Below are 20,161 nucleotides of genomic sequence, written 5' to 3' on the forward strand. Positions count from 1 at the left end.
CCACCCAGCTGCCCAGTACTGGGGCGGAAACAGGTGGCCCAGAGAGCTTGGCTGTTCAGCAGGCCCGGTGCTGGCTTTGCAGCAGGATGTGCCGGGGCCGCTGGAAAGGCTGTTGGGGGTGCCCGCGATGGCAGCGCTGACTCCCTGGCTGAAACCCGGGCTCCAGGCAGAGGAGGTGTGTGTGCGCATCCGAAGTGTCTGTGGTTTTGCAGTTCCATGTCCACAAACTCACTTAGTTGAAAATAGTTCAAAATATCCAAAGCATGAGGGAGGGAGTGACCACTTTTTTTTTTTTTTTTAAAGAAAGTACTCGGTTTCAGCTGCTGATAAAGCCACCCCAACCCTGTGTTCTCAGAAGAGATGGGGAGGGACTGGGATGTCAGTCAGGCCTCTGCATCCCCTGCCCTTTCGGGATCTTTCCAGACTAGGGGTGTGGAGGCTGAGAGGGGAGTGGCAGTCATCAACCTGAGACCCAGGACAGCCCTCCAGCTCCTGCCAGCCTCACCAGGAGGGTCTAGTCCCTGCCGGGGACTCTCACTGGGCTTGAGGGCCTGATTTGGGGCAGATGTTCTGGGTCTAAGGTAATGAGCGGGACAGCGGGCCAGAGCAGACAGCCTAACTGACGAGCCCCGGAAGGGACAGGAAGGCCCCTCCGCTGTGGGGGCCAGCCCTGGAGAGCCCTTCCTGGGGGCTCGGCGTCCTTTTGCTTCGACGGTTCCAAACCCAGCCTGGAGGGACCTGCCTGCCTCCCTTGTAGATGACAGAATTTAATCAGTGTTTGCCAACCCATGGGCACCTGTAGAAACGGCTGTCTTGGAGGGCAAGACCAGGCCCGAGGTACAGGGGAGACGGCAAGCCCCCCTTCTCCCCATTCCGAACTCCTTCCTTCAAACATCGCCGCCTTACAGGGGGAAAGGCCGAGGTTGACGCCCGCTGCCACCAAGCAGCCCCCCCCCACCTTATTGTGGAAGCTGCGGGTGGCACATTCCGCTGGCTGTTCGGGTAGGGGTGCTCCTTCCTTGCTCCTTGCTGGCACTTTTTCTGTCACCTGGCTCAGAGGGTGCAGCAAGGGACCCCGGGGGTATACGGGTGTGGGTGGGGGGAGTCGCTGGAGGGCCCCCCCCCCCGCCCCCGGGCCATGTGACTCCGGCGCTCGCCCCCTCGCTCCGCGGCTCCCGGCCCACAGGCGGGGGTCCCGCGGCCCGCCAGCTCGGGCGCTTAACCCTTGCAGGCGCTGAGCGCGCGCAGGCGGCGGCGGCGGCGGCGGTGAACTTTGTTTGGCTGCGTAAATAAAACCTCCCGCTGGAGGAACCCTGCGCCCCAGGGAAGGGGAGGAATCTCTCCCCCCCACATTCGGCGCCGCCCCCGCGCCGCCGCCCGGCCCCCACATCCCGCCCACATCTGGCCGCGGCGGGGCGTCCGGGGGGGAGGGCCGAGCCGCGTCGGGTCGCCGTCCCCCGGCGCGGGCCAGGCGGGGAGGAGCGGGGCGCCGGGTCGGGCGCCCAGGACTCGGCCTGTCCCCGCGGAGGCGGCGGCGGCGGCGGCGGCGGCGCGGGCCCCAGCACCCGCCCCCCCACCCCACCCCCAGGCCCGGGCCTTGACGGGCGGGCGGAGCAGCCAGTGCGAGCCGGGGAGGCCGGGCCGGGTGCGGGAACCTGATCCGCTCGGGCGGCGGGGGCGGGGCGGGGCGGGGGCGCGGGGGAGCCGAGGCCCGGCGCCCGCCCGCCTCCCCCATTCATTCAGCGGAGCCCGGGGGCCGAGGGGCTCGGCGGCCAGCTCTGCTCGGCGGGAGCGCGGGCGCAGGGCCCCGGGCCGCCGGGGCGCTCCTCCTCGCCGCCGCCCTCCGCGCGCCGCGCCGCCCCGCCCGCCCAGCCACCATGTCCGACCCCGCGGTCAACGCGCAGCTGGACGGGATCATCTCGGACTTCGAAGGTGGGTGCCGGGCGCGCCGCGGGCGCGAGGAGGGGCGGGCGGGACCCCCCGAAGGGGCGCCCTCCCGCCCGCGCGCCCCTTGTCCCGCGCCGCCTACGTGGAGGACCCGGTTCGGGGGCCCGCGCGCCTCGGCGGCTCCCGCGCTGCCTCCCGGCTTCCTTCCTTTTATTGTATTTGCCGAACGGCGACAGCCCCCTCGAGGGCTCGCGGGGCGCCCGCGGAGGTACTGGCCGGGGCTCGCTGCTCTCTCGGGGCCGTCGCTCGTTCCCCTCCCTGCGGCGCTGCCCGTCGGCCCTCGGGCCCCCGCGGCCCTGCGGCGGGGCGGGGAGCGGGTCACCCGCCTCTGCGTCCTGCCGGGAGAGCGCGGCCGCCCTCCCCCACACCCGTTTCGGGGCCGGACCGAGCCGAATCCTCGCCGGGGAGGCCGCTGAGCGGACACGGCTCGGGGGCCGGTGGGGTCTAGAGGGGGGCGCCCCTTTGGCCCCCCAGTCCAAGCCCGGGGACACCCCCTTCCGTCTCCCGGAGTCGGCGGCGCGGGGGAGGAGGGGCCTGCGTGCGGGTGGGGGAGCGCGTTTGGGTCCCCTCCCCCCTTCGGGGTTTTACGGAGTGTGCCGGGACTTGGGGGGCTCTTCCCTCCGAGTGCGCCGGGCTCCCCAGCCCCTGTGTGTGCGTGTGTGTGCGTGTGTGTGCGCGCGCCTTCGTGCGCCCTCGCGGCGGCCCGTGGCTTTTGGTCCTGGGCGTCCTGGGGAGTAAATAAAGCGGGTCGGGAGGGAAGCGCACACAATAGTACGCTGCGCTTCTGGGCCCGGAATTCTGAGGGGCGGGCCTGCCTCTGCTGGGACCTGGGAGCCCCCGCCCCTGCAGGGGGCTCCCAGGCAGCCTTGGGCCGAGCCGTCTGGTGGGCCTGGCCTTGGGGCTGCTAGGCTGGAAGAAGTTTTAGGTGTCCAGGTGCCAGGCCGAGCCAGGAGGTCCTCTAACACCCCCACGCCCCCACCCCCGTCCCCACACACAGGATGTGTGTGTCCCTGAGCTCTGAGGCACACATGGTCTGCTGGGGGTCGGCAGCATCTCTGGGGCCTTCTGGGGACCAGAGTCTGGCTGGATCCCAAGCAGAGCCGGGGCAGCCGTGATTCTGGGCTGGGCATAGGCTGGCCCAGGCAGGGGTGAAGAAGAGACGAGAGTGTTTGGGGTCTAGTGCGCCGGCACACCCAGGCAGGGGACGGGCCTGCGGTCGCCTGGCTTGCTGGCGGCTGCACTTCTGTGATTGTGACCCTGAGCGCCAAACAAGGGAGGCTGTGGTCTGCAGGACTGTGACGGCTTCTGCTCTGCTCTTGGGACCTTTTGGGTAACGTGCTTCTGCTGGAGTGTCCCTGCGTCTCCTTCGTTGTGTTTTTCGCCTTCTGCGGGCCCCGTGTGGGCTCTCTTTTGAGACTCCCACAGTTGCTCTCGGGGCCTCTCCTCTCCAAAGTGTCCCAGTGCGAAAACCCGCGGGGCTGGAGGCGACTGCCCTCTCCAGGTCGCGCGCTGTGTGTCACACCCTCCCTCCCTGGGGCCCGTGCCAGCAAGCTTGGCCTGCAGTCCCTGGCCCGGAAGCGTCCCTGCGGAAGCCGGGGTTGGGAGGTGGGAAGAACAGGATTCCGGGGTAGCCCTGAGGCAGGAGGGGGAGTGGAGATTTGGGGATGGCGTGGTCCTGTAGCCGGCCCTGTTCGCACCTCTGCTTCCAGGTCCCCGTGTGTAACTCCATCCTGACCCCAGCGGGCCCCCATCTGGAGATGCTGGCCGCCTCCACCCGCTCTCCCAGGCGGCTTCTTGACCCTCTCATTTGGTCTGAGACAATGGCCGCATTGAGACCAGCTTGGGCGACAGTGGGCAGCCTTGTGACTCCAGGGGGAGATTTTTCTCACTCTTTGGGACCCTCTAGTTCCCTGTGGTCGCCAGTCGCTCTGTTGTGTGCTCTGACAAGCTGAAAGGGTCCTGAAGGGCAACAGGTCGGGGGGTTCGAGCCCCCCCCAGGCTTTTGGCTGGAAGGGTGTGTAAGGGCCCTGCTCATCCAGCTCAGGGACCGGAAGGGCCTCCCTGACGTGCCCCAGGAGCTCGGGGTGGAGTTGGGTATTGGGTGTGGGGTGCTGGGCCTGGATTGTTCAGAGGTGGGGAAGGGGCCGTCCGCAAGGGAGGACAGGGCGTGACCCAAAGCTGCGGTGACAGATACAGTGTGGCAGGGGCCCAGGCAGAGAAAGGTCACCATGGAGGAGGCAGAACTTAGGAAAGTCGGAATCAATTGCAGGAGGGAGGGGGAAGCACGCAGGTCCCGCGCAGCAGGCAGAAGCGGGGGAGGCCGGAATGAGCTGGTCCACGGGAGAATGGGGGCACAGGGAGACGCGGGGCCAGTTGGAGCGGAGCAGAGGACCAGGCCAGGCGCGCCTGCCCGGGTTTGGGACTCTGCTGGGGCGGCAGCCGGAGTGTCGAGAGCAGAGTTGGAGGAGCTCTGGTCTGGGTCCGTGGGGGTTTCTCCAGGTTTCTGAAAGGTAGGACGAAAAAAAAGGGTTAGGAAGGAGCCGGCCAGCCTCACAGCTGCTGCTGTACCCCCAGAGTCCTGGGGGCCTGGTGACGTGGTGTACTCACTGTTGTGGAACAGAAGAAGCCCCCCCCCCACCCCCGGGCCACCACCAAAGCCCGGCAGGTTCCCAGCCACAGCGTTGTTGGGGGCGGTTTGCAGTGCTCGCAGAGTGGAACCCTGCAGGGGCCCAGAGGGCCCTCCCTGGGGGTCTTGGGAGGTTTGGAGCAAATGGGAGTATCCAGGTCAGGGTGGCATGCCCTGCGGGGCAGAGGGGAAGGCACCTGGGGTGGGGTGCAGGGTGGGTGTCCCAGCCGGAGCTGCGCGGCCCTGCAGGGCCGACAGGAAGCTGCCCCAGGTGGATGTGTGTGTGGGTGTGTGGATGGATCTACCAATGCCCCACTCCTGGGCACATCTGTCCCCTGCCTTGGGGGGCGCTGTTCTTGTTTTGGCTCTGTCCCATCGTCGGGGAGGCATGGGGGTCTGTCAGGTTCACATCTCCCACCAGGCATTGAGAGGGTGGCAGTGGTCTTGATGGGCCTGAACGTCCCACACTGGCCTTGGCCTTCCCTTGAAGGATGACCTTGGGGCTCTGTGGCGAATCCTTGTGTAGGGGAGAGAAGAGAGTTTTGTATTTTTGCTCATTTGAATTTTTTAGAGTTTTGATTCCCCCCCCCCATACCCCCTGGGAAGATGGGCCTGGGACAGATGACTCCTTCCCTGATCCCACCCCTGGTCGGTGCAGGCATGGAGCCGTTGGACGGCGTGTTCTTGGGTAAGAGCAGGCCAGATCTGTTATCGCAAAGGCTATTACAAGTCTGGTCTTTGTGTAACAAAGCCCTTCCAAGTGCCAGCTGCGGGCCTGCCTTCCTCGGCGCTGTTTGCTGGAACCCTGTTTGCCTGCGGTGTGAAAGAATCCTGAAAGTCCTTGATGTGTGTGGGAACGCCGTCTGGCCCAGAACCTCGGCACTCCCGGTCCCACACCTGAGCTCTGTTGCATACAGGTGTTGCCTGTTCTTCCAGACCCTCTGCTGTCTGTTTGGAGGACCCTTCTAGAGGGGTCCTGGAGGCTCTGCGCCCCAGAGAGCAGGCTGGTGGGCCTGGGGTCGGGGGCAGGGAGCGGGGTCTCCTGGGGGCAGGGATGGGGCCACACAGACAAGCCCACTCATCTGGGAGCCCAGACACCTCTGGGACGGGCGCTCCCTCGCCTGCTAGATGCAGGGGCCCCCGTTTCCTCCCAGAAGGACAAGGCCTGTTGCTTGGTGATGGTACAGACTTGTCCCTAATTAATGCCAGTGGGCCTCTCGAGTGATGCCTCCTGCTTTTCAGCCACACGCAGAGCCCCGGGAGTACTTCCTCCCTGTTGGTGGCACCTTGGAGGCAGGAGGGGGAAGCCAGACGGTGGTGAGGTCCCTCGGCCAGACTGGAGGAGCCGGGCCTTGGGGATTCGGCTGATGCCTCTTCCGCAGTGATGACGGGGCAGCTTCCTTAGGATCCAGCTGCCCCCACAGCAGGGGCCCGGTGCTCTGGGTGGCCTGAGCAGGGGACCGAGCACAGCCTGGGCTTCGGTGCAGGTAGGACAGCTGGGGTGCATGCTCGGGGTGGCAGGAGCACCTGTGTCGTGGGATCCTGGGCAGAGTGTCCCACCTGGGCCGGGGAGGTGGGGGCCTGTCTCACGCTGCAGGGTGTCCATCTGGAAGGGCTTCTGGAGGACAGGGATCTCCGGGAGGGTTTGGACCAAGGCAGGTGGGCAGAGCTTGCTTCCAGAGCGGGAGGGCCTTCCAGAAGCTGAGGGCTGGGGCAGCCGAGAGCCCCCTTGGTGCAGGGCTCAGGAGGGTGAGCCCGCTGCCATTGAACACGTGTGTGGCGCACGGGAAGTCTCTGAGCTCGAGCCAGAGTTTGACCCTCTCTGCAAGGATTGTCCTGGGATTTAGGTGGATGTGGCTGGCAGCACCGAGCACAGGGCCTGCTCCTGGGAGGGCGGGTGGGGGGGGTGCTGTTGCCACTCGTGGAGTTGGGGGAGTGTTTGCAAGGGATGGGTGGGCCACGGGCAGACGCGGAGATGTCGGGGTCTGGGGGATGGAAGGTGTTCCAGGGCCACAGGCAAGGCCCTGTGTGTTCACCCTGGGTGAGGCTGACAGTGAGGTTTGTAGCTTCTGCGGAGCTCCCGGGCCCCCTCTGAGGTCAGCAGATGCTCAGGCTGCCGGCCAAGCCAAAAGGACCCCCCAGTCCCCCCAGCCTGGCAGAGTTCTCCCGAGGTGCCACAGACCTGTCCCTGTCACGGCAGAGCTGGGCTCATGAGGGCTGTGGGGCTGCTTCCCTGGAGAGGTCACCCCACCTCCCCTGCCATTCCCCAACCCAGAGCATCAGCGATGTGTGGGGCCACGGGCTGGCGCTGGACGGCCTGACTGAAGTCGGGTGGTGGGCTCAGGCGGCCCACCTCCCTGAAAGGTGAGTGAGGCGGGAGCCTGGGTCAGGGGACGGTGGACACATGGGGCTGCCTCCTGGTCCAGCGGCCCTTTGGCAAGTCCTCCATGTGTGTGGGCTGTGAGCTTAGAGACGAGGGGGCAGCAGGGGCAAGCCAGGTGCCCTGCCTGGGCCCCGGGAGCCTGTGCGCTCTGCCCCCCCTGCCTGCCAAGGGCCCAGGGAAACCTGGGCAGGGGGGTGGGGGCTCTGGAGCTTCCCTGCCTGGAGCTCAGGCTTCCAGCGCCAGTCGTGGGCACAGCCAGCCCGGTGTCTGGCACGTCGGGGGGGGGGGCACTTGCTCAGGCCACACTTCCGGAGGTGGCCATCTTGCCGGTGGGGGCAGTGACAACGGTGGCCCATGTGTGACGCAGAGTGACACCAAGGGCCACATGGATGGCAGATGGTGGGCCTGCCCCACTGGGAGTCAGGGATTTCTCTGCCCCATGCCGGTGGCCTCAGCCTGCCACTTGGTGCTGTGGGCCACAGACGCTGGCCAAGCAGAGCAGGACTCCCTTGTCCTCTCTCTCCTGGAGTGCCTAGAGGTCGTGGGAGGTCCCAGTCAGAGATCTGACCTCCAGGACCCCCTCAGTCCAGTCGGGACCATCACTGGCACCATGCTGGGTTTACCGGCCTGGCAACCCTGTTGTGGGGCCAGTTTGCTGCTCGGAAGAGTCCTTGGGGTGCAGATAGGAGTGTACCCTGGTTTGGCAGCAAGGACCTGGGGACCAGACTCAGGGACCCGTGGTGGCCCCAAAACCCAGGAAGGAGTCCCACCTGCCTGCCTGGCTAGACCAAGGCCTTCGTGCTGGGCTCAGAGAGCCCCCCTTTGCTCACTGTTCTGTGGCCGGAACAGTGGGCTACGTGCTGAGTATCCTCAAAGATGGGGCTGGGGTGTGCAGAATGGGGGGGTGGTGAGGGGCAGGTCCGCGGGGGGCTCCCGTGGGAGATTGCTATTTCAGAGGGTGGAGGCCCCCGGGAGATTTCATTTTTTTTTTTTTTTTATTCATCCCCGAGACTCAGTCAGGAAACGAGCTTTTGTGCTTTCAAAGGCACTGAGGAGGAATGGTCAAACGGTGGCTTTCTTTCCAAAGCCCTCTCTGTTTTTCCCAAATTTGGAGGCTCTCTGAGTTGCTAATGAGACCAAACGGTCCGGAACTCTCTGGAACATGGTCCCAGAAGCCTGAGGATTTGTAATCTCCAGCCAAACAGACCCAGCCACGGGCCCCTAGACACCCCTGGCGCCTGGGGGCAGTTCTGGGCTGGGGCTGTGTCATTCGGTTGGGACAGATCCTGGAGACTCCGGTCAGCCTGGACCAGGAGACGTTCTGGAAGCTCCCAAGCTTGTTGTCATTTTTAAAAGTGCTGCCAGTGCCCAGAAATTCAGGCGGAGGGACGAGAGGACGGCTCTGATGTCTGATGTCTGTGGAGTGCCCACGCCCAGCCCAGGGCTCTCTCAGGAACCAGGGCTGGCGAGCCTGGCAGGAGGCTCTAGCCTACTTCTTTTCTTGCTTGCCTTTGGTGTTTTTCCTTGTCTTCGTCTCTTTCCCATGTTCCTGAGTTTTTAATAGCCCTTCCCTGGAGGGTGAGCCTCTACGGACTCTGGCCCTCTCCCTCCCCTGGGCCAAGTTGCAAAATCCAGAAAACCCAGGGCGCTGGCCTTAATGCATAAACGTGTGCTCCCCACCCATGGCTTAGAGCTTCCTGTGCCCTGGCCCGAAGGTGGGGAGCCTTTGCCTTCAAACACTTGGAACAGCCTCCTGGGAAAGCCAGGGGAAATGGGGAAGGGGAAGCAGAGCGGCGACCTCACCCCCACCTCCTGGCCTTTCCACTCCTCCTTTGGTCTCCAAGGGCCCATCTGGCTGGCTGGGGTTTAATGATTGTTCCCTGGGTACAAATGGGGGGGGAGCATGGGGTGGTGGGGGTTTGCAGCCTGGGGCTTATTTGGATTAAGGGGGGGTTCCTTCCCCTCTGGGCCCCACTTCCTCAGTTTTCCAAGGAGGGGCTGGAACACAGAGCTCTTTTTGCAGGCCTTGTCAGGTCTTTTTTGATGATTGTGTATCTGGTCTCCTAGCCAAGGCCACAGCCTTCCCTGGCCCTTCGAGGAGCGTGGGCTCCCTTTGCTGATAGGGCTTTAGGCTGTTTCCCTGGGGCAGGGTCTGGGGGTCCTGGCACCTCCCCATGGGAGGCTACAGCTGAGGATCCCCTGGAATTGAGGAAGGGAGCCACCTGGGCCACAGACCCGCCCCCTCTCTGCCCGTGGGAGGTTAGGCAACAGACAGCATCATTCTTTTTGGTGGGAAGAGAGAGATGTCTCCAGTATGGGCCACCTGGCCGTCTGCCCCCTCCCAGGCCGTCTCCCCTCCCCCAGACACTGACCTGGAGATGTTTGTTGCTCTGACCGTTGGTGGGCAGCAACCTGGTGGATTTCTATACTGTCCCAGGCAGGGTCTCATTCTGGGTCTGGGTTGGCTCCCTCCCTCCGTGCAGGCAGTTGGTTCTGAGCCGGGATATTTGGGCCTCCTTTCCATGTGGGTGGGCAGTTTCCCTGTGAGTGGTAGGCTGGGCCCCTGCCCCATGTCCCCTGGAGACCGAGATTATCTACAGTAAAAGCATACAAGTTTTCTTGGCTCCTAGCCAGGCATGGAGGGGTGGTCTTCTCTGCTGTCCCCTGCCTCCTGTCCCCAATAAAAAGTCAGGGGAAGGCACGCTCTGGGAAGGGGCTGGGTTTTGGCTTTTCCTTCAGCTTGAGAAGTGCTGGGGTGGGTGGCGGGGCGGGGGGTAGGATCTATGGGGTGGGAGAAGCCGTTGGCTCATTCCTTTGATTCAACAGCTGTCTGCGGGCGCCCTTTTTGTTCTAGGTTCTGGGGGTCCAGGCGTGAGCCCAAGAGAGGGGTAGGTTCAGGAAGGCTTCCTGGAGGAAGGAGGATGTCACCAGAGTCCCGGGTGGGAGGTCACCAGGTAGGGTCTCCAGGCACAGGGCGCTGGGCCGGCTTCTCTTGTGATTCTCCCAGCTCATAGTTTGGGGGATCCTGTGGTGCCCACACCTGGCAGAGGTGCTGGCATGGGACGGGGGTGCCCTCGGGGCCGTGCTCACAAGGAGGACCCGGGCTCCGTCTTTGCTCCTGGTCAGGAGGCTGGGTGAGCCACGAGGGACGTGGGTGGTGAGGGATCCCGCTGGGGAGCAGCGAGGGTAGGCTGAGTCGTTCGCCTCACAGGGGCGCAGGCTGGGTGGCGAGCTTTGTCGGAGTCCTGCTCCACAAACCCTCAGGGAGGCCTGCTTGGCTTTTCTGCGAAGCTGCGAGAGAAAGCCTTGGCAGGGCTGGGGCCCCTCGGGAGCGAGATGGGGGAAGGCCGTCATTCGTTCGCGTCTTCGGAGGAGGGAGGTGGAGTCGCGTCCTCTCCCTCCTGGGTGGCTGTCCCCACCACAGCCCCTGGCCCTGGGGGACACGGAGTCTCGGGGCAGCCGGGGGACGGGGACCCTGGTGAGGGAGGAAGTCCTCCCCTGCCCTGCACTCAGATATGTACCTCTCTCTCCTAATACTTAGGTGATGAAGCCAGGCTCCGGCAAACAGCTGTCCCAGAGCCGGCTGTCGGGCTCCCTCTGTCCCTCCTTCCCGCCCTGCCGCATTCTTTGTTTCTGACCCAAGTCCCGGCCCTTCCAGCTGTTCCCCCTTTGCTCACAGGCACTTCCTCTGACCGTGCCCGTTTCTTGTTAGTTTCCATAACCATCTCCTTTATCCAGCGCCTACTACATGCCCGGCACTGGGGGCTGGGCACTTCCTACACTCAGTCTTCCAGGCTTCCCCGAGTCCAGCAAGGTGGACGGGCTGCTGAGGCTCACTCGGGTCACCCCTGGCCCCAGGCCACCCTGGACGGCCGACCCAGGCCCTCCTGACCTGTACCTGCCTCTGCGCCAGCGTTCCCTACTGCTGAGTCCCGTCCTCTGGCCCTCCCTGGCACCACCCTACCCACGGGCTGACCCTGCCAGGCTGTGATGGAAATCCCAGGCCACACATCAGCGGAAGATGGGACAGCTGGGCGTCTAGAGCCGGCAGTCTGGGCTGGGGTGGGGGGCGCCCCTCCTCCAGTCCTGGCCTCGCTGCCCTGCAGCTCTGTGACCGCTTCCTGTGAGATGGGATTCCTAGTGCCCACGTTACAGGGTGAGGGGGAGCTTGGGAGAGGTGGTGAGGGTTTGGGGCTCAGTGCAGTGCCCGTGGGGGGCTGGCAGGCGCTCTCCCCTTGAGGGTGTGGCTCTTGGGATGGGGGCTGGTGGGGTTTGGAGTCAGAGTGGTGGTGGTGGTGTGCCGATTAGCATGCTGGCTGGAGTCTGGCTTCCCTGGCGCCCTGCCTGGATGCTGGGCCAGTTGCTTGCTTCTCCGGGCCTTGGCTGTCCATCATTGGTGAAACTGGGGGGGAATAAAGTTGCTGGGTCTTGGTGTGACCACGAGGATTGAATGGGCCTCAGAGCCGTGCCCGGCCTACAGTAAGCACTCTGCGACATCGGCTGGTAGAAATTCAGAGTGATGGGCCTTTGTGGGTTTGTAGGACGTGCCAGGCAGTGTCCGAGGCCCTGGTGGAGATGGGGACTGTGCTGGTCTGTTTGGGCCTCTGTCGTGAAAGCCCAAGGGTGGGGACTTAAACCGTGCGTCCATCTCTTGCCATTCCGGAGGCTGGGGATCCAGGATCACCATGCTGCCAGGTCCGTGCTCACAGACGGCCGTCTTCCCCGTGTCCTCACCGGGTGGAGGGCTCTCTTACAGGGACACTGATCTGTTCCCCAGGGGTCCGCTCCCACATCCTGAGCACATGCAAAGGCCCCGCGGCCTCATACCATCACACCGGGGTAGCATTCAATGGAGGAATTTGGAAGGGGGCACAGCAAACACCAGCGTGCTTTACTCCTGTCCCCAGGAGGGTGACCGGCTGTGGGGAGGAGTGGGCAGTGGGGCGCCCTGATGGTTGGTTCTTAAGATTTGTGCAGGATTCTCAGCAGGGGGCGGTGGTAGAGAGGAAGCTTGTAAGGTCCCTCCCCTTCCCCTGTGATGCACGCTGGGGCACGAGGCCCACCCAGCCCTCCTGACTCAGAACCTCCAGGAGGCCAGGACTGGCAGTTGACTTCTTAATAAGCTCCAGAAACGATTCTGACCGAGGTCTGCATGGAGAATGATCAGATACCAGGACCTTGCAAGTACAAAAGAATTCAGAGCGTGGTGCTGGAATGAGTAGGGATTTGACCCGTGTGCTGCTCAGAGCGTGCCCCTGCACGAGCCTGCCCACGAGACACACACACACAGATGTGCGCAGCAGGAGGATTGGAAGGACCTTGGCCAAGATATTGACCGTGGTTCTCTGGGTCATGGGTTTATCGATGTTCTTTTCTTCTGTTTCCTTTGTGTCTGGCCAATTTTCGACATTGTCTATGAATTGTTTTTAGGGTCAGGAAAAGAGCGATGGATGTTGTTACCTCTGCAAGTTATTATCAAAAAGAAAAAAATCACTCCATACCGTCTCCCACGGTGGCTCGCAAGATGGGTGCCCACTGGCTTCTTCTCCTGCTCCCGGTTGGGCCGCTGGGTTGAGGGAAGGCCAGCTTCACCGGCATAGCTGCCAGCTGTGGTTTTGGCCCCAGAGGAATGTAGCCACGCCTCAGTCCTCAACCTCAGCCCTGGGGAGGAGGTGGGCTGGCCCTCCCTGTCTGTCCCCGGCCGGGCCCCTCTGGCTCTGCTGATGGTGGAGTTGGCTGGTCGGGTCCGGGAGCAGCAGAGTGGCCGGAGCTGGTGGCCGACTTCAGAATGGTCCTCGGGTCCTCGGGTGCCGGAGCTGGAAGGGACTCTTCAGCCTGCCCTTTTCCAGGTCTGTCACCAGGACACTGAGGCCTCAGGGGTCATCTGTGCAGCCCAGGCCGCCTTCCCAGCCCCGGGTTCAGTGGAACTGCCCCTGCCCTTCCCACACTGAGCTGCTGGTTGACAGTGGAGCTAAAATTCTCTCTTTTGGGCAGTGGCTGTGGTCTGCCAGGGGCTCTGGCACAGGATTTAGAGCTCGCTGTAGGCCACGCTTCTGTTTTCTCCTGCTCCTGCAGGGCCAGAAGCAGAATGGAGGGGTGTCTCTTTATGGGGTGCGGCCCTGGAGGGGGTCATTTCTTGGCCCACTCGCAGCCCAGCAGGCAGGTAGATGTGGGTCACGCACCACCTGCCCCAGAGGCAGCAAAGGGAGGACATCCCGCAGGGTCCCGTGCCAGCTGCCTGGGCATGCTGGGGCCTGCTCTGCCCGGAGCGGGATCTCTCCTGTCTCTTAGGAGCGCACTCAGTATGAATTTGAGGACCTACCCAGTACCCCACAGTGACCACATCTTGAGATTTTTAGTCACATCTGCAAAGACCTTATTTCCAAATCAGGTCCCCCTTCATGGGTCCTGGGGGCTGGGACACAGACGTGCCTTTTGGGGACCCCTCTTCAGCCCACCAGTGACCCATCTGAAGGGCAGCACAGTGGTCTAGGCTTGCTGTGGGATGGGTGGGTGGGGAGCCGGAGATCAGGCCCCAAGGGCCGTCCGTGTCCAGGCATCAGGAGCGTGTGGTGTCCCGTCTGCCATCCTCCCGAACCGCTGCCCATGGCCTGCCTGCTGGACCTGCCCAGGGGTCTCCCCACGTTCTTGATGCATGTGTAGAGTTGACCAGGAGCTTGCCGTCCCTGGTGAGAGCCCAGTGAGGCCCGGAGCAGGAGGGGCCCTGGAGGCTGCCTGACTCAGCACCCCCCACCCCACCCCCCGGTGGAGGTGCTCCTGCTCCCGGGGGCCCCTTCCAGAATCTTCTCAGTGTCCAGCTCTGGTCTCTTCCACGCTGTGGACTCACCTCTTCTTTTCATTTGCTGTGCCCCTCCCCTTCCAGACCCCTCCTGTCCTCGAGGATAGAGACCAAGTCCGCTCCCCGCTCTGTGTGACAGAGCGTGAACCCACAAGCCCGTGTTAGCGCAGGTAGGGCTTTGTGGTGGCTGCGCCCTCCCCCCTCCGCCCCCCGCCATTCCTCCGGAGGCCTGGGGAGCAGCTGGACTCCTGGGTGCCACTCTGACCGGCGCCTGACCCCTGCTCCCTGGGGTCACCGTCCCCTGTAATTAGGCCGCAGCTCCCATTGGCCTGGGCAGCACCCGCTTACCACCCGCCCCGAGGGCTCCATCTGTCCCCCTGGCGTCCCTCAACTGCCTGCGTGATTAATGGAGGGCTCCACCTGGGCTGGGTGGCTCCTGGTAGTGAGCTGGGGTTTTTTCCTTCATTTTCTTTTTTAAAGCACATTTACCATCTCCACCAGTAGTCAGCGAGTTGAGGAAGGGGAGGGGGGTTCCTCCACCCCAGCAGATTGGGAACAGCCAGCTCCCCTGGGTGCCAGGTTGCTGGGCTGAGCGCCGTGAACAGAGGAGTAGCACCCCTAGGCTGCTGGCCCCCCCGCCCTGACCGTCGTCCGGCAGCTCGGCCTCCCCCGTGGAACCCAGATGTCTTCGGTGCGGCGAGGGTCTTGGTCTGCGGCGCGGGTGGCTCACGGGAGAGACGCTCCCAGGGGTACGGCCGGGCCCTGCGGGAGGGCTTGTTTGCAGAGTGATTTTCGTGGACTGTCCTTGCTCTGTGGTCAGGGGCTGCCGGGCCAGCACTGCATCCCAGGTAGCACTTGGGGGCCTCCGTGGGCCTGCGGGTTGGGAGGAAGGTGTGTTTGGAGGAGCGGTGGGCGGTTGGAAGGTGCGGGTAGAAAGGAGGGGGGGGAGGCTGAGTCCGTGGCGGGGACCGTCTTGCGGGGAGAGGGGCCATGCTCTGACCTGGAACCAGCAGCTCGGTCTCTTTTTGGGACAGGACCCCCTGGAGACCCCTGCAGGATGTCTGGGGTGCGTGGGAAGGTTACGGGGCTGAAGGGCTCTGGGCTCTGTGACCTCTGAGGCCCTGGAAGCTGTGGCCCGTGGTTTTCGGGTTTTGAAGTTGGTCTCCTCCCCGGGGCTCCCTCCTGCCCTCCCCGGCTGCCATTTATTTGAGAACCTTTGACCCGAGGAGGCCTGAGAGGTCATGTGTCCGCTCCCCGCCTCCAGGCTGGGCCCCTCCTCCGCCCAGGGAGCTCTGGCGTCCCCTCTCCCCACCCCGGGGCAGGACATTCTTGCCCTATCTCATCTGCTCCGCTGGGTCCCCTGGCTCTGCGCTCCCTGGGTTTGAGAGCAAGGTCTGGTTTGCAGCGCCCGCCGTCTGCAAGAATCGTTTGCGTGTGCACGTGTTCCTGTAACTTTAGTCAAGATAGAAAGGTGGTCCAGCGTCTTAGAGGACTTTTAGACCTGCCTGGAATGCCATTGGTGTCACCGGGCCCAGGGGGACAGGGGGTACTGGCCTAGATGGCAGGAGCGTGCACGGAGAGGCCTTCCTCCGGGAGAAGAGGCCCCATGCCCCTGTGTCATCATTCTGCTCCGTGTAGAGAGATTTCCCGCAGGAGGAGAGTTGCTCCACGGCTGTCCCCGGCTGCCTGCTGGGTCTCCCCGGACTGGACAGCTGTCACCCCAAGGCCCCTGCCTGGTGGAGGAGGGGGTGAAACCAGTCATGAGCCCTCCGAAGGGAGGCCGTCCAGAGAACTTTCTGCCCCAAGGGGCACGGTGTTGGGAGCGAACAGGTGTCCTCTCTGGTGACACTGGGACAGCAGGTGTGAGCTGGGATGTCCTAGGTGGGCGGGATGCATGGGCCCTGGCCCCAGGGGGACGTCAGCGAGGCTCTGAGGCCGGGGAGGGGAGAGCAAGCAGCAGGAGGGGCCCGGGGTGAGCCGCTGGCCTCATACAGGAGGAGGGGCTCCTTCTCCCCAGGCCAGACGATTCCAGGGAACCCGTGTTCCCCTTCTCAGAGCAGGGGAGAAATGGCGGGAGGTGGCTTCAGCATCTGCAGAAGGTGGCCACGGCGGTTGCAAGAGCTCCCCTTCTCTTCCGTGTTCATTTCCTGGGCTGCTGTAACCCTGACTTTTCCTTTTGGCCTGGCTGGCTTCCTGAGGACACACTCCTCTCCCCTTCCCCACGTGCCCCCTTCGCCGTCTCCCCTCCACCAGGTGCCTGGAGGCGGCTCCCGAGACCGGGGTCCAAGTGGGGGTAATCCCAGGTGCCTTCCTGGCAGAGGAGGCCGGGCAGGGCATGGCCTGCAGGGGGCAGCCCCAAGCACATGTTAGGCAGGTGGTTCCCACTGGGGGTGCTGGGGGACCCTGCCACGTGCACCCCAGAGTTGTCCCAAGGGGGACAGCTGGGGTATTTGCCCTCCATTTACTGCCTAAAGGCTGCCGGCCAGGAGAGCGGTGTTAACCCCATCCTGCCTTCTGGGCATGGGCACCAGGAGGCCACCAGGACAGGCCCTCGGGCTGCGGGACATTGGTAAGGGCCCTGCAGCCTTGGCAGCACATGGGGGGACCGCACCCCACGTGCCTGCGTGCACACACACCCACCCACAGTGCACACGTGATCAACAGGGATGGTTAGGTCACAGGCACCATCGCGTCATCCTGTCACAGCCGCAGGAGGACAGCCGAGGAAGCAGAGACTCCGCGATGACGGAGGTCGTGCACTCCCTGTGGGCTCCTTCTCCCCAAGGCCCTGATGTGACAGTCTGCGTGAGCGCTGTCGGTCCCGCACAGTACGGCGACCCGGGCCCTCTGCCCTGCGGCGAGACCCCGTTCTGTCCTTCCCCAAGGCTCCGCTGAAGTTCTTGACCCAGAGCCAGGGGCCTCTGCCAGGGCCCGGCCCCCACAGGAGAACCAGGGCTTCTCGGCTAGCCCTGGGTGTCCTGATGCCGAGCTGTCACCTCCGGGGTGGCGTTTCCCTGTGGCCTTGCCCTACAGGCTCGGGTCAGGGACGAGGGCAGTACTCCCTGCCTGGTTCCCTGGGCCGCGGCCGGGGCTTCTGGGTGGCCACCGGTTCAGGGACAGAACCTGCTCCACCACTACCTTGAAGAGGCTCCCTTGGCCGGGGCGACGGTCCTGGGGCCGGAGCCCAGAACGGGACCCAACGATCCATGGCGTCCCCAGCGCTCTGGCCCCTGGGAGTTGGGTTCGGGTTTGAGGGTTGACCTTGTTCTCTGACATTCCTTGCATAACATTTGTCCCCTCCCCCCCTCCCCCGCTGGATCAGGGCTCCATGATCGCCCCGATGCCCCCTCCCCACACGGGCTGCTCTGTGCACCCGGAAGCGGGAAAGCTTCGCCGCAGCCTGTGGTCGGAAGGGGCCTGCACAATGGCTCCTTGTGTGCCCCGCATTCCTCCTTAAACAGGCCCAGATCCGGGCTGCTCCTGCCTCGACCCCCACGGGCACGGACGCCCGAGCATCTGGAGAGGCGGCCCGGCCTCTGCGCCGGCCGGGCCTGGAGGTGGTTAGTGGGCTGGAGAGGGCTGGGCTTCGGGGCAGGAGGAGTGGGGCTGGGCCGGCGTGTGATGACCCACAGCCTCCCCTGTTCGCAGCAAGGGCTGTTTTTTAAAAACAGTGTTGATGGTCTTACTTCCTGAAAGTGTTAAGCCGCCCACACGTGGGGCAGGCGTGCTGGGAAAAGGCAGGAGGCCTTGTGGAGAAAAGCCCCCACGAGAGCCCCCTCCAGAGCGGGCGTCCTCCGCGAGCGTGCGTGTGCACCACACGTGTGTGTGTGTGCGACGCAGCCTGATCTGGGCACGTGTCTGCTATTTTTACTTGATATTCTCAACATCTCTCATCTGCAAAACCGTGATTTTGATGACTGCGCAGGACTTCGGCATATGGGTTTAGAACATCTACGTAAACCCGGATTGTTTCCAGTGTTTGCTGTTTTTAACGCTGATGCGAACGTCCCCATGTGTAAATCTGCTTCGGATTATTTCTGGGGGGTGAATTCCCAGCAGCAGGCCAAGGTGCACGGACCACCATCTCCAGGCTCCTGGTGCCCATTGGCGGGGGGGCCTTAGGGAGCAGCTGAGGTTTGAGCCTGGCCTTGGGGGGGGGACTTGAATACCGAAGAGGGAGAAAGGGAGCAGTCTTGTTTTGGGAACTGTGTAAGCAGGGGGGCGGGGGCGCCTCCTGCCCCGTGGGGATGGATGGCAGGATCGCTCCCTCCCCGACAATGGGAAGGGGAGAGGGACCTGCCACTGGGGGACGTCACACCTGTCTCCCTTGGAGCTGGTGGAGAGGCTCCCAAGGACGGGGGACTGTATGTGTGTGCCTGGGACCCAGACTGTGTTTTTAGGATTCCAAGGCAGGAAGCTTCAGGGCAGTCTGCTAATTTTTCCCAGCTGGGTGCTGCCTGTGTCAGGACATCCTCCGTGGGGAGGCAGCTTTGTACAGGGCGTCCCTTGGGAAGCCTGCCCTGAAAGATGACCTTGTTCCATCACCAAATTTCCCAGTGTAAATCTGGAGCGGGGTCACTCCCGACGATGGCTCCTACCATCTAGGGTTTGTGTGATTCCAGAAGAGGAAAAGGAGGTGGCTTTTTCTCCTGGGTCCCTGATGGGGGTGGGGGTGGGCTGGGGTGCAGGACGAGGTGGCAGCACCATCGGGAGAGCCCAGAGGTCTCAGCTCTCCAGCGGTCCCTGTGGTCACTTCTTGGGGCAGCCGTAAGAAATTAGCACGGACTATGGGGCTCAAACCATGGAAATTTATTCTCACAGTTTCTCACAGAGAAATTTATTCTCACACCTCCAGTGGGCTTCCCGCGGAGGTCATCCCGTTCTGGGGCAAACCTGGGCAAAGGCCCCCCCCACCTGATTCCTGTTCTCCATCTCGGGCCCCAGAGATTAACCCCAGGGACAACTGGAAATGCCTGTGCTGAGGTGGGGGGAGTGCAGACCCCTCCTCTAGGGAGCTCACAGACATTTGGGGGGGCAGTTTGGACAGTGCTCTCAAGGCGGGGGGTGGACCAGATGTCTTGAGGCCCCAGGGAACCCCAAAGGTCCCGATTCCAGGTGTTCAGCTCTGGACTTCTGTCCAGTTTAAGACACTCTGGCCCGTCCTTTGTCACCTCAGCCACCTTTGGAACGAGCAGTTTGCACCCCGTGGTTCTCTTAGGGGCTAGACCCCCGGGAAGAGCTGTGGCATCTCAGACACACCCCTGCCACCCGGCACGGGACCCCAGTGCCCTTGGCCACGCTCTCTACCGGAGGTCACTCACTGGGGCCCCAGGCCAGTTGCAACCTGGGTGGGATTCCGTTTGACCGCTCTGTGTTTGAAGAGCGTGGTTTTCCTCTGCGCCCGCATACACAGATCGGATGGCCCAGACAGGAAAGCAGATTTCCAGATTCTCCGGCCGAGTCTGAAGCTCTGGCCACGTGGGGCGCGTGGGGAGCCCGGGTCGCCCGGTGGCAGCAGAGCTGAGCGGGAGGCAGATCCCCGGACAGAGCGCTCAGTGATCGGCTAGGTTCCTCGGACCAGTGACATGTCTGTCCCCGCGGGACCTCTGGGATGGCTGAGCTTTGCAACTTGGGATTTTGTGCCCTTTGTGTCCCGAGAAGGAGGTGTGCCCAGGGCGGAGAGCGGTGTGGCTGGGTGCTGCGGTGGGGGAGCACGGCAGCCAGACGCTGGGGACGAGGGCGTCCTTCGCTCTCTCGCTCTATCTGTGCTTATGAGCACGTGCTTCCCAGGCCACCCACCCACTCAGCCACCTGCCCGGCCCTGGTCTCTGGAGGAAACACCGTCCCTGGGAAGAGACAAGACTATGCTGGAAATTGGCGGAGGGAAGACACAGGGTTGGGGGAACGGCGGTGAGAATGGCCCCAGATTGTCGTTGTTGGGACCCAGGCCAGCTGGGGGCCCAGGGAGGAGCTTCGTGGGGTCCCAGGAAATCCGGGCTCAGGGAGCTGTGTTGGCGAGGTGGGGCGAGGGGTAGGAGAGACACTATGGGCTGCCGAGCCTGCTGGGGGCCGGGCCGGGAAGACGCGGGCAAGTGTTCCTGCCACGTGGGCCCTTCCTGCTCTGATCGTGGTAACGGGAGCGACTGGTTCTTGTTGGGAGGGTAGCTCCCAGGACTGTGGGGATGGCTGGTGGCTTCCCAGGCATTGTCCCCTGGCCTTAGAACAGGTCTTGGGCGGAGGTGCGCGGGTGGCCGGGCAGGAGCATGGGGCTGCATAGTGGGAGTCAGATGGCCAGGTTCCCCCCCGGGGGCCGAGGTCTGGCTGGGGCAGGTAGCCGAGTGCGGGATCCGATGCAGCCAGGGGTGAGGACAGAGAGAGTGGGCTGCTGCGGACCATGCCAAGGCTC

At 63.8% G+C, this 20,161-nt stretch overlaps 1 pseudogene; it reads left to right on the forward strand.

Moving 5' to 3' along the window:
* Positions 1-1,827: 1,827 nt before the first annotated feature.
* The window catches only part of LOC123386956, a 93,275-nt pseudogene continuing 74,941 nt past the window's right edge, over positions 1,828-20,161 (forward strand).

Source organism: Mustela putorius, unplaced genomic scaffold (genome assembly GCF_011764305.1).
Source record: "Mustela putorius furo isolate JIRA1106 unplaced genomic scaffold, ASM1176430v1.1 tig00001165_pilon_pilon_pilon, whole genome shotgun sequence".
NCBI lineage: Eukaryota > Metazoa > Chordata > Mammalia > Carnivora > Mustelidae > Mustela > Mustela putorius.